We start from the raw sequence: 13,707 nt of genomic DNA on the forward strand, positions 1-13,707 counted from the left end.
CACTCCCAACTGTCTTAAGAACTATAATTCCGTCCCAACTATTTAGTCCCCGCCCACTGACTCAATATGACTCACATCCGAACCCCTGACATTCCCAATATTACCATTGATGTTATTTCGTGGTTACTGCCTCCTATGTTCTATCAAAGCCTGCACGTGTCCACATTGTGTGTTATTTTCATGCACTTAAAATACTAATAAATATATTTAGGACTAAAAAAAGTAGTGATAGCAGACTGTTATTTGAAACGTTTGTGTATGGGTCAGGTCTTGCACAAGTGCTGAGCTTAGCAGTGCCCAGAGGGCTGCATGAATTTGCATTACTCATAAGTATGAGGCGTGTTAGATCTCCGAACTGCGCCGCTCCGAGCAGACCAGTTTCGGGGTTGAGATCGAGTGTGGAAGTTTACTGTTTTTAAGGCCTGCCCGGTACTTTCTTCCTATAACAGCTCATTGCAACACGGCGAGAGCGGAGTGCGATGTGCCCATTTTGACGGACATAGCCACGGGACAGCGTGTACCCTGGGCCGAACGAAGGGGGCAGGGTGCACTTTGTTATGGACATATCCTCCCCGCCCCTCACCCCAGACTTTAGCACCCACCCACCGAGGCATGCTGAGCCGTATGCGGCCCTCGTGCCAGCCAAGTCTGAGCAGTGAAAGGCGACACTGTGGAAATAAACCGACTCTCTCCGCTTTACAGACGGGCTCGAACCAGCCTCCCTGCCTGGTTAGTGAACTCACTGAACCTGACCGAGCCCGCCAGCCTCCTGGAAGTACTTTAACTTTACTTCCTGGAATGACTCGCTTAAATTGAAATAAATGCGGGCGAGAAAGAAACGTGTTCCCGTTTTCTGTTGAATCTAATCTAACACCTGCACACATGCATTTTGGGGCATCTGCCACTTTCGCAACGAAGTCCGTTCCCCATGCTCTAACGTTGTAGCGATGAGGTACATTCCTGCAAGTATAACACAGCTACAGTTTGATTCGATATTATACAATTAAACATAACTTTTGAGGAAAGATATTGACCAAAACAAACTTTTAGTGAAACAATCACTTTCCCTTGCTATTTATGTTGTGTGATTTATGTTATAATGTGTCTCACGTAGTGTTGCACGTTGCGTTTCATGTTGCTTATCGTTTTATGCTATATTTCAATACACACATGCTCAAATCACACATTACAGTGCATCATTCAACTTAATTGCATTCACATCACGTCTCAGTGTTTGTTTTGCCTTTACGACTTTATCGGGGACCCATGGCACTGTTAATGCCCCGATTACTTACCGGTAATCTTCATTACTCCGAGTTAGTCTTCCTCGCCACATGACTAACACAGTGAGCTTCAGCTCCACAACAGAACCCTCCAAAGCAAAAAGTCAGCATCCCATGCCTCCCATCCCTTCCCAATATGGCCGACCCATGACCCCTATAAGAGGCGGGCCGGTCCAACCCAACAGCCTGAAACTACCAAGCACAACATGAAGCCGATAGCCAGACAGGGAGGGAGGGATGGGAACTCATGTGGCGAGGAAGACTTAACTCGGAGTAATGAAGATTACCGGTAAGTAATCGGGGCATTACCTCCTCGTTAGTCTTCCTCGCCACATGACTAACACAGTGAGCACATACCAAAGCCCAACGGCTTCATGGAACTCACAAGAAACCAACAGACCATAAGGGAATGCCCAAGAATGAGGGCCAAACCCAACAGGCCAGAACGAGCGGAAGGACCACCCAGGGGAGAGGCAACCACGAGCAGGAAAAACCAGCCCGGGACCGAAGACACCGGGAAGGACAAAAACCCGGACCCCAGAGACACGAAGAGCCGGCAGGAACCATGCCGAAAGCAAAGGCCCAAACGGGACAGAGAAAAGCTCCGGACCAGACCGCACGGAGCCAAAGGCCACAGAAAACAGAGCCCAGTGAACAAGCCGGCCAAAACCGGCCAACGGACATCCCGAAAGAGGGCAACAAAAAACCCCCCTTAAAAAAAAAGGGAAACCGAACGAACAGAGGGCAACCCCACCACAGCGACCCATCAAAAAAAAGGCACAGCAGAAAGGGAGAAGCCGATTGACAAACACAGTAACCCCGCAAGGGAGAACACCACTCGCGAGTTGCAAGAAAGGAAAAGGGGCGCAGAAGAGAACAGAAGGGTAAAGAAACCCCAGTCACACAAAGGACCCCCCGGAAGGGACCGCGACCCCAAGGAGAGAACCCAGGCAGGAATAAGGGAACAAACAGACCCAGGAAGGTGACAGAACGACACCGAAGAGACCTGGCCACCAAGGGGACTCAACCAGGCCACCGCAGAAAGCGGAGAACCCACAAGACCACCCATGCACAGAAGGCAGGGAAAAGCCGCACCACGGACCGAGCCCGCCCCACACAGGGACCAAGCGAGTCGCCCAAACGAGCACCCACCAAAGGCGAGAAGGGCAGAAGGGCAGGGTGATCCAGAAACTCCGGCAGAAAAAGGAGGAGAATGCCGAAGAGCCAACACCGGAGACCCAAAGGGAGCAACCAGCACCAAAGGGACCCAGAAGAACACCGTCACACAGGCAGCCACAGACCGGGGCGAACCCCGCAAACACCCGGGAGCACAAGGCAGGGTCAGCAAGGCAGGGGAAAACCCCAGAGCCACCAAGGAACGGCAAACAGAAGCCAGACTGGAAAACACCCAGAGTGAAAACCACAGACCCAGCCCAGAACAAAAAAGCTCACGACAACCAATACGGGAATCGGAGAGCAGCGGCCTACAACGAAACAACCACAAACGGAGGAGCGGCAAAGGGGACTCAACAGGATCAGCATCCGCGACCAAGAAACCGAACCCAGGCCCCAGTAGGAGACGCAGTAGTCCAAAGCAGCACCAAAACCTCCCAGCCGTACCAGGACAGAAGCGGGAAGAGGCCGGGCAAACCGGACCAAGGAAGGACCAGAGGCACCGAGACCAACCGAAAGGAGAAAAAAACAGCCAGGCAACAAGACTGCAAGGAACGGCACACGAAAACGCGTGGAAACCAATGGTAGGGAACATGCGAAAAGCACCGAAACATACCAGGCGGAGTACACCAGCCGCCGAAGCGAACACCCAAAACACCATACGAGGAAGGCCCCAACCATGTCAGACAACCTCATAAGAGAACGACAGTGTGCCAACACAGGACACAAAGACAGCATGCGCGTGACACGAACCCATGGCCAGCGGGAACCAAATGGAACGCCTCACGAATGTTGCGTGTCAACCATGCGCAGGGGCCATGCCAATCTCCTCTGAATCGAACCAATTAAAGAAGAGGTAGAAAGAAATGCCAACTAATGCCCCCATGACAGCGAGTGCGGGACACAAACCCATGTCCCGTGAGAGCCTTGATAACCAGAGGCACAAGACCTACCATCGAGCCCTAGCACCAGGTTGAGCCATAGCACCTGGCCCAACAGAAAAAGGGGGGCAAGAACCAACCGCCGAGACAGGGAGCACGAAGAGGAGGGAGCGGCACAGCCGCAGACCCGAACACGCCAGGGAGAGTCCAAAAAGGACCCCAAAGCCCACAGCACCCGGAAGACCCAGGCGGTCCTCCAACCTGGCACAAACCAGGCCCGACCCTGCACAACCGCAGAAAGCAGACCAGGCCATGCGAAACCAGGGCGGAAAGGCACGAAAGAACCGAGGGCACAGAGCGGACACCGCCGGCAAGCCGAAAGCCAACCGAGCCCCGCGCCCCCTACAGACAGAGGAGGCCGAGGGACCCACACGCACCCAGGCGCAACATTTGGAAAAATATAGAAGCCCACAGCCGCCCCCACAGAGAGGGGCAGCCAAACGCCAAAACCCAAACCCCAAACCCCAGAGCCCGCTATAGCAGGGCCTCAAGCACAAGGCGGCGGGGGAGGGGGGAGCGCAGGGCAGGACCGCGACGGCCAGCAGGAGGAGGAACCAGCAAGAGAACCCGACATAGCAGGGCCCCCACCCGGGATCCCCGAACCAACCGGGGCAGAGCAGTAGGAGTGGGAAGAGAGGGAAGGCAACACAGCGCCAGCGCGCAGGAAGGACGACAGCGAAGCAAAAAGACAATCGCCTACAACCTCCATCGCCCGCACCCGAAAGGAAGGCAGGCGGCGCATCCCACCCCCACATAGCCCTCCAAGAGGAGAAACAGAGGCGCCTGAAGCGGACGCAACAGATGACCAAGCCACCAGGCCAACGGCACACAACATCGCACCCAACGGGGCGACAAGTCCCGCAAGGCACAGGAGCCAAGAGAGGTAAAAACAGAACCGGTGGAGGAAGAGACAAGCACCCAGCCAGCACCCCCAACCACCAGGACAGAACACGCGTACCGGAAAAGGGCAGCAAATTAAAGCAGAGAAATGAAACTCCGCCAACTCACGACACCTCGACAGCGATCAGCAGGACTCGACCACAGAATGATCACAAAAAAGCGAGACGACCGGCGTCTCAGAGCAGGAAGGGTGGTCAGCTGACCTCAAAAACCTACCACAAAAGAAGAGTCAGAAAGAGTAGCCAACACATGCCACTTCGACAGCGAGTGCGTGACCCGAACCCTCGACTTGTGAGAGCCCCGAAAACCAGAGGCACAAGAAACACCAGTGAGCCAAAGTACCCGACTGAAAAGAAGAGGAAGAAAGGCAGCAAACGCACGACCAACCAAAGAAAATTACGAATGTGTAAAAATCAGTCCAGGTCAGTGACTGTGCAGGACACTCACAGAACCAGGGAAGACGTAAAGCGCCCGTTCACCACCACAGGAATGTTGGCGCCAAAGAACAGATGTGTTGGAGATACCCAACACAATGGCACTATCGGACCGACCTTAGATGGATGAAAGGCTGAGCGGACCCGCCGGGAACTGAACCCGAGACCAAGAGGACGAACACAGGCTCCTGCAGCAGACGCATAAGGCCACCGAGTCAACAGACCCCGGCAGAAGAAAGAATGAGACCAGGGAGAGCCGAACCAAACCCCACCCCCGGGACAACGAGACGGTCCAGAGCGGGAAACAAGCCCACTCCAAACCAACACTATCGACCACAGTAAGAACTAAGAGCGAACGTGGACCCTGGCAAGCAGCTAAAACGAGTGTCCACTCACAGAGCCGCTGACACCAACAGCGATCAGGGAGCAACGCCAACACGGAGTCCCGGAACAGCAACGGCATGGGGAGAAAGCGAACGGCCCAAACGACGCCCAGACCGACCTTGAAAGGCAGCAGAGCGCTGTACACCAAACTAGTGGGGAATCACCAAGACACAAACCCCAAACCGTAAGCAAGTCCCCCCAGCCCCCGCCCGACATGGCCCATGGACGGGAAGCGGGAGGAAGCAGTGACACAGCAAAGAAGTAACAGCCACTGGCTTGAATCGATGGGAAACCGAAACCCCCGCCAGTACAGCGACCCAGGGGAGGAAGCAGAGAAGAAGGCGGGAGCTAAGCCAAACCCCGCGCCCGGAAAAGCGAGCAGGAAAGTGACCAAAACCCGGCAAGGGAAGCTCAATCAGGAAGGACCCGGGCAGAGTGACGCCGAGACCAACCACACCCCCAAAACCGGAGAAAACACCCGGAAGGCAGGTAAGTCAGGTTCCCCAGCCGCCACCCGCCACAGCACCCGGAGAGGAAGGCGGGTGGCGGCGCAAGCAAACACGGAAGCGGCGGACCCGGGGAGAAACCCCGTCGAGACGCCACACACCCCCGCGCTGAAGCAGGAGGCGGAATGACACAGCCAGAGTCCGGCGGGATGGAAAAACCCCACGGACATCGCCGTCAGGAGAGCCGCTGCCTCCCCCAATGCCACGAGGGCAGGCGGGCAGGCGAAAACGCGGCTCGAGTCAGGAGCTGACAACAGGGACAGAGAAATGCAAAGCACCCGCCCGCAACTCTTGGAAGCAACTGCAGCCGCCCGCAGAATACAAACGAAAGGCGGGCGGCGAAGGGAATGCCACAAACAAGGGAACCGGAAAGACCGGCCCCCACGCAAACCCCCCCCTCACCTGAAAACCCACGGCTCGCTAAGGCAGAGCCTCACCGGCACAAGCACAGCAACCGCCACACACATCGGGGGTAACAAGCAGGGGAAACAAAACACGGTCCATGCCCCTAGGGTCCGCTAGAGCAGGACCTCCAACCCTGGACCCACGCACCTGCTACAGCAGGCACCACTCACCTGATGCGCTCTGGAGAGAGTGCAGAACAAAAAAAAACAGGCTGTTGGGTTGGACCGGCCCGCCTCTTATAGGGGTCATGGGTCGGCCATATTGGGAAGGGATGGGAGGCATGGGATGCTGACTTTTTGCTTTGGAGGGTTCTGTTGTGGAGCTGAAGCTCACTTTGTTAGTCATGTGGCGAGGAAGACTAACGAGGAGGTAATGGGAGTGACCAACAAACTGGAATACTACAAAACAGATATCTATGTTTCATGGCTCCAAAAAACAATACAATACCGTTAAAAATAAAGTACACTATCAAAACCAGCTACAATAAATAATGTCACGTCGAAAGCTAAATGTCTAACTTACTACTGGTTTATTATAGAAAGCATTACTGTTTAGTGTAGGCATAGTTTCTGAAGTGTGATCCAGCAGTTAGAGGGTGGTGAGACCGGCTGCGGCTGGACAAGAAAAGGAGCAGATGTGTTTCAGCAGCTCTCCAGCTCTTTTACATTATGCTGTGTTGGCTGTATATTTAATGCAAAAAGAACAACTGATGGACAGAATGCAGAACAATGTCATACATTCACCCCAGTACAGAGATCTGGGCCTAAATCGTTCTTTTGCTCCCCATGCCTTTTCAGTTCAGACCCAGCCATATGCAATTCAGTCTTGACCCTGTTCCCCGTGGTAACAGTCCAGCCCAAACTACTAGGCCAGGTCCTCCCTGTACTGGAAACAAGCATCCTGGAACTGGTTTCGGGTCATCACCCCTCATCAGCCAGGATAGCTTGACTCCAGTGGCATGGCGAGCACGGAATCCACCTCTGGGCATACCTGTCCCACTCCGGGTGACAAATGCACCAAGCATTGACATAGCCAATAGGTCTCGCCTTTGGGACCTTATAAGTATTTAGTTATGCAGCACAATATCCTTGGTGCAACAACATCAACTGTTGCATGGCTAAACACTTATAAGGTCCCAAAGGCGAGACCTATGGCTATGCCAATGCTTGTTTTCAAATGCCAACCACCTTGTCCTCTGAACCTTTCAGTTTCCGCGACCCCTTAATTCGGCAACAACACCAAAGGTCAAGTTTCTGGCCTGCATTAAATGGCAGACATCAGAGTGAAAGTGCACCAGAGTCGTACAATTAGTAGTAGGTTTTCAAACATGTACATGGCATTTCAGGCTCCATTTACAGGCCTCCTCTTAAAGTAATCAGCTAAGTCCGGTCCAAAAAGCAAATTCACGCAAGGTTTGCTCTGCTACAAGTGGCTCTCCTTCGCCCATGGACCGACCAAGAAAAGACCAATTGTAGGCGGATAAAATATTTCAAAGAAACCCACTGCACTGAAAAACGTATTGCTTGGAGGTTCCTTTATCAGTCTAAAGAAAGCAATAGAGAAGGGAGGCTAATTTAGAGCCAGGACAGTATACCATGGTTTCCTCTTTTATGCTTAATCAGCTGCAAGCTAGAGCTCTTATTGGAGCAGGGCTGCTCACGCCTTCTCGTTCTAGCACTCAGTTTAAACAAAATAGTAAAACAAAAAATATCAATGTGAGGGTCTGGCTTAGTGGCCCACACCAAGTTCTCTTCAGTCAGCCATGCTTTTGAAAAGGGTGAGCAAGAATGAATTTAAACCTAGAACACTGGGGGCAGCTTCTCCCTGCTAGACGGCTACGGGATGGAATTTGATTACGCATTTTAAAATTTAATGTTTCCCCAAAATATTTTCCTATACGTTTGATTAACTGAATATTGGGATTTTTTTGTTGTTGTTGTTGCTTCAATATCACCTTTGGAAAATTTCTTATTTTACGATAATGTTTAAAACTTAATTTGAGAAAAAGATTTTGGTTTCATTACTAAAACTGTTAGTGAGATCAATTATTCTACTGAGACTTTTTTTATTTAAACTTTAACTACTAAACACACACCAAGTATTGATGGTGTGATAATAATTGAAAATGTTTCAACTCAGCTGATTTTAAGAAAGGAAGGGAAGAACAAAGGAAAAAGAGGAGTTAAAGAGAAAGGAAGGTAGGTAGATAAATCAAAGAAGGAAGAGAAAAAGAAAGGTGAAAGGGGAAAAAGAAAGAACAGACAAGGAGAAAGGAATTTGGGGAAGGAAGAAAAAAAGCAATGTTAAAACATAAGAGGGAATGAAGACATACGAGGGAAGGAAGTTATGGACAAGACGAAAGTGAAGGAAGACAGTATAGAACGGAGAAGTTCGACAGGATGAGTGGCTAAAAGGGAAAGGAAACGAATCACAGAGGGAAAGACAAAACAAGCATTGGCATAGCCAATAGGTCTCGCCTTTGGGACCTTATAAGTATTTAGCCATGCAACAGTTGCATAACTAAATACTTATAAGGTCCCAAAAGCGAGACCTATTGGCTATGCCAAGCGGCCGTGGGGCAGTGAAAGTGATCGCGATCAAACATCAAAGCGGTCCTCCGGACGCGAAAGTGAAAGTAATCACGGTAAAGCGTGGCGCGCGCGCCCGCGCACATGCACTGCAGCTCTAGGCTGGCCTGGTAGCACTTTTTGGAGCCCTCTCAATAAGTCTCACCAGACCAGCGCATGCGCTGGGTCAGGCGAGACCTAAACAGGAGGGAAAAGTGTGAAGTATCGTGAGTAAAGGAAAAAGGCATGGAGAGGGAGAATGAGACACATTCAGGGTTTGCAGACTTGTGAGTTTGTCCTTAAAACTAATGTTTCTGTGATCTGATATCTTCCTATTTGAGTGTCCAGTCATCTTTAGATCTTGCTGGCAAAAGCCAGGTATGCTGCAAGTTTACATCAACATGAAAGAAACCATATTCAAGTTGACAGATTACAATATCCATCTGGCTCAAAGGGGTGGAGGGGAGCAATTTTAAATTCACCAAAGGCTAACAAGGTAAATCTGAATAAAGCAAGCAGATAGGTAGACGATGGACAAATAGATAAGGAAACTGCTCCACGCCAAATGGCAGCCCGAACATTTATGATGGCCATACCTAACTTAAGATAAACAATTTTTACTCTTTACAATGTAGCATGTTTACATAAGTGTAGTTGGAAAGGATACTGAACTTAAAGCTATAAAATGCTAGTTCATTATATGATGCTTTCCAGATTGCCCTGATGCGTGGTCCGCAAGCCCAGTCACGCGCATAATGCAACAGGACTTAAATTTACATAAAAAGCCGCAGAATCAGATGATGGCAAAGCCAATCCTCCTGTACAATCAACACAAGCCTTTGGTCAAGACGGAGATCAACAAAGAAAACACAAATTAGGCATTTTTTGTTTCATTAGCTTGTCAAGAAGCGCAAACAACAAGCCCGGGAGTTGTGTGCGCGTGCACGCGCAAAAAGAAAAAAAAACACGCAAGTGGTGCGCGAGAAAGGAGAGGCCAGGGCACTGAAAGCTGACGGCTGCGCGTGTGCACGCGCGCGTGAAGGCAAGCGCTAGGCGGTGTGGCAGCACTTTTAAAAGCCCTAACTAAATGTCTCGCAGGGCAGCGCATGCGCTAGCTCAGACGAGACCTAAAAAGAAAAATTGATGGACAGAATGCTGCACAATGTCTAACATTCACCCCAGTACAGAGATCTGGGCCTAAATCCATTGTTCTTTTGCTTCCCATGCCTTTCCAGTTCAGACCCAGCCATATGCAAATCAGTCTTGACCCTGTTCGCCATGGGAACAGTCCAGCCCCAACTTCCAGACCAAGACTGATTTGCATATGGCTGGGTTCAAACTGGGTGGGGTGGTCAGCAAAAGAACGATGGATTAAACCCAGATCCTTGTGACTGGGGGTGAATGTTTGCATTGTTCAGCATTCCGTCCATCATTTGTTCCTTTTGCGGCTGTATATTTAAAGCATGCCAAGGAGAAACTAAAACCGGACTAAATACCATTAAAGTAACCAAAAACACGAGCACAAACACAAACTCACCACAAAGGAAATGGTAAGAAAATGAAGAAGAGAGGGGAAAAGGCTAAATTGCGGCAACATTTTAGAAGACATTTCTCATCTCTCAGCAGCAAAGGGAGATTATTCCGAATAGTGGCACAGGAAACTAAGAAATAGTTTACATCAACATGAAAGAAACCATATTCAAGTTGACAGAATACAATATCCATCTGGATCAAAGGAGTGAAGGGGAGCAATTTTAAATTCACCAAAGGCTAACAAGGTAAATCGGAATAAAGCAAGCAGATAGGTAGACGATGGACAAATAGTTAAGGAAACTGCTCCATGCCAAATGGCAGCCCGAACATTTATGATGGCCATACCTAACTTAAGATAAACAATTTTTACTCTTTACAATGTAGCATGTTTACATAAGTGTAGTTGGAAAGGATACTGAACTTAAAGCTACAAAAAGCTAGTTCATTATATGATGCTTTCCAGATTGCCCTGATGCGTGGTCCGCTAGCCCAGTCACGCGCATAATGCAACAGGACTTAAATTTACATAAAAAGCAGCAGAATCAGATGATGGCAAAGCCACTCTGTTGTAATATGCTAATTTTGTGTTATGTCATTTCTGACATCTCTGTGAGGTGATGGGGTTCTAGAGTGCCAACTCATCATGAGCTGGTTGTAGGAATGTTGGGAGTTAGAGAGAGATGAATCTGCTGGCAGTTGGATGGCTGAACTGTAATACCTACATCTTCAATTAAAGAAACTGATTCATCTACAAATGATCTCTGGATCCTTATTCATCCCTCCTAAGTGTACTTTTTAACACTGGCGACGACTGGGATTCTACAGCTCAACTCCAGACAACAGCATGAAGTGTTAATCAAGAAACGGTTTTCATCCTCACTGCATTGCTGAACATTCAAGTAAGACTTTCTTTATACTTATTTTGATGTCTGACCCACCTCGTCTGGCAACATCAGCATTCCACATCAAACACCATACAACCCATCGTAACGCTTCTGTTCTGAACGCTAACTGACTTCACTACTATCTGTTGTAATCATATTGCAAGCAAGTGTTTCTACGTGGGACATATTTCAGTTCAGGAAGATATGGTGTAGGAACACAGGTCTTTCGTTTTGACTTATTTTGGATGTAACTTCGTAAAATTTGCTGGTCCGGTTTCTCAAACGATTTAAATTTGTGACTTACAGTTTTTTTTTCTTGCTCGCGCTCTTCCTCGAGCACAATTCCAGTTCTCGTGCAGCATTGTTCTGACGTACTCTGCATACGAGTGAATCGCCATTGTTAACAGCAGCGTCACTCACCCGCAGCAATCCTGGAACGCATCTCACATAAGGTCACAGCGTAAGCAGCGTCTCCTTCTGAGCTTGTTGGAACGCATCTAACGTCACAGCGTCACAGCTTCCTGGAACTCATTTGAACAGTGTAAGCAGTGTAAACAGCGTCTCCTTCCGAGTTGGTTCCTTGGCAACGGCAAAGCAGAAACGCTACGCCTCTCAGCCTAGGACGCACCTTCACTCTCGGTGGTTTTCCAGACGACTGTATTGACTGATTTGTACGCCACACGGTGAAAACGTTTCCTCAACAATTACAGAGCAACGCTGACACGCACAGCTATCTACCAGTAAGTGCAGTTTACATTTCTATGGCGTGTCCTTTTGCCAAATTACGCTGACACGCACAGCTTCTGAGAGAAGTTTAAAAAAAAAATTACTTTAATGTGCTCATTACATAGCAGAGTTGTGGACCACTTCGTGGGATCATCTTTCTGATACTCTTAATACAACGCTGATACGCACAGCTATTTACCTGTAGGTACAATTAAATTGTTACTGCGTGTCATTGTGCTAAATTATGCTGACACGCACAGCTTCTAGGATTGGTGAACGTTATCACTTAGATATGCATCACTCATTCCAGTAAGTACAATTACAATTGGTACTGCGTGTCAATTTGTCAGATTACGCTGGCACGCACAGCTCAATACACTTTGCTGACACACGTTTCTTGACACAAATGTTTTTTTTGTTGTAAATTAAGTTTGATTAATACTATGTCTGTACAGTTTGTTCCCAGGTTCATACTAAGACGAGCTTAATTGATACCTATGATATTAGCATTTGGTGAGGTTTGAGTGGCTACATAGGTTAAGAATATCAATAATATTTATCTTCAAAGTTTCTGAGTCATGCAAAATGTTACGGCTGCACCGTTTTTCTTACAATCTCCAGGTGATCCACCTATTAAGTGGTCTAAGTGGAAAAAGGTATTTGAGCGTTATGCTCGGGTATGCGGTACCTCTCTCAGTATTGAGAGGAAAACGGCTCTGCTAATGCACTGTCTTGGATCTGAGGGTCAAGATGTCTTCGATCATCTGCCTGACGTTCCAAGCAGTGCTGCAGCGGGTTTGAATGAATTTGAACAATGAATATATAAGCTTGACACTCATTACCTACCTAAAGTTAGTACTATTTTGGAACGCTATCACTTTGGAAGGCGGATGCAGAAAGAAGGTGAAAGCATAGAAAATTATGTAACAGATCTCAGACGTTTAGCCTCCACTTGCAAATTTGATATCCTGATTGAAGAAAGGATAAGAGATCAATTTATGCTTGGTTGCATCTCGTAGAAAGTGAGAGATGAACTGTGGCTAAAAGATGAACCATCTCTTGATGAAGTCTTAGTAATAGCTAAAAGAATAGAACACTCACTAGCGTGTGTTAAGGAAATAAAAAAGGATCTCGACAAGGTAGTTTCTGATGTTACAGTGGTTAATACTAATGTGTCCCACAAACCTACTGAGTCTGTAGGGAAATCCCTGAATAAGGACAAGTCAAGTACTAAGTCTCCAGCTCAATTCAAAAAGAGTGGTAAGTGTTACAGGTGTAACAGCACAACTCACTGGGCGAATGATAAGTCTTGTCCTGCCCTAAATACTATATGTTCTTTCTGTAAAAAAAAGGGTCATATGGTGAGTGCATGTAGAATCAAGGCTTCTAAAAGCGCAATAAATGAAGTTTCTCAAGAAAATACAACAGATCTACATGATTTTGAATGTGGACAAATTATAGTTCAGGTTGGAAGTGATGGACCTTTGGATTTTATACTAGTAGAAGGTCATAGAACAAAAGTGTTATTTGATTCAGGAGCTAAGATTACAATTGTTTCTAATAAATTCTTTAATGACAATTTGAGCTCCAAAGTAAAACTCTTGAAACCTGACATTCGTCCCACCGCATATGGTGGTGATCCCATTGAATTGAAAGGGTACTTTGTGGGATTAATTGAATTTGAGGATCGTTTTACCTCCGGGAAGATCTATGTTTCTAAAAAGGGGGATAGTATTATTAGCTGGTGGCACCAAAAAGACTTGGGTGTCATGTTAGATCCCAATAGTATACCTCCCATCATTATCAAAGATAGGAATGTCATTAAGTCAATAGACAACACATCCTTACTGTCACAGCTTATGACAGAGTATCCCCTGGTCTTTGGTGAAAAGTTGGGTTGTCTTAAGGGCTACTGCCATAGAATAAAATTGATCCCGGGTTCGGTTCCGGTTTCTAGCAAGGTGCGGAATG

General features: G+C 48.1%; 1 protein-coding gene and 1 non-coding gene across 2 annotated transcripts in view; both read right to left on the bottom strand.

The window, feature by feature from the left end:
* IP6K3 (inositol hexakisphosphate kinase 3) overlaps positions 1 to 13,707 on the bottom strand; it is a 211,243-nt gene that overhangs the window by 133,839 nt on the left and 63,697 nt on the right. The window lies entirely within an intron of this gene.
* LOC146871562 (U6 spliceosomal RNA) lies at positions 3,224 to 3,330 on the bottom strand. Its single transcript, XR_014959979.1, has one exon. It is a non-coding gene; the product is annotated as a U6 spliceosomal RNA (small nuclear RNA).

The sequence above is a fragment of the Triturus cristatus genome, chromosome 1_1 (genome assembly GCF_964204655.1).
Source record: "Triturus cristatus chromosome 1_1, aTriCri1.1, whole genome shotgun sequence".
In the NCBI taxonomy this organism is placed as follows: domain Eukaryota; kingdom Metazoa; phylum Chordata; class Amphibia; order Caudata; family Salamandridae; genus Triturus; species Triturus cristatus.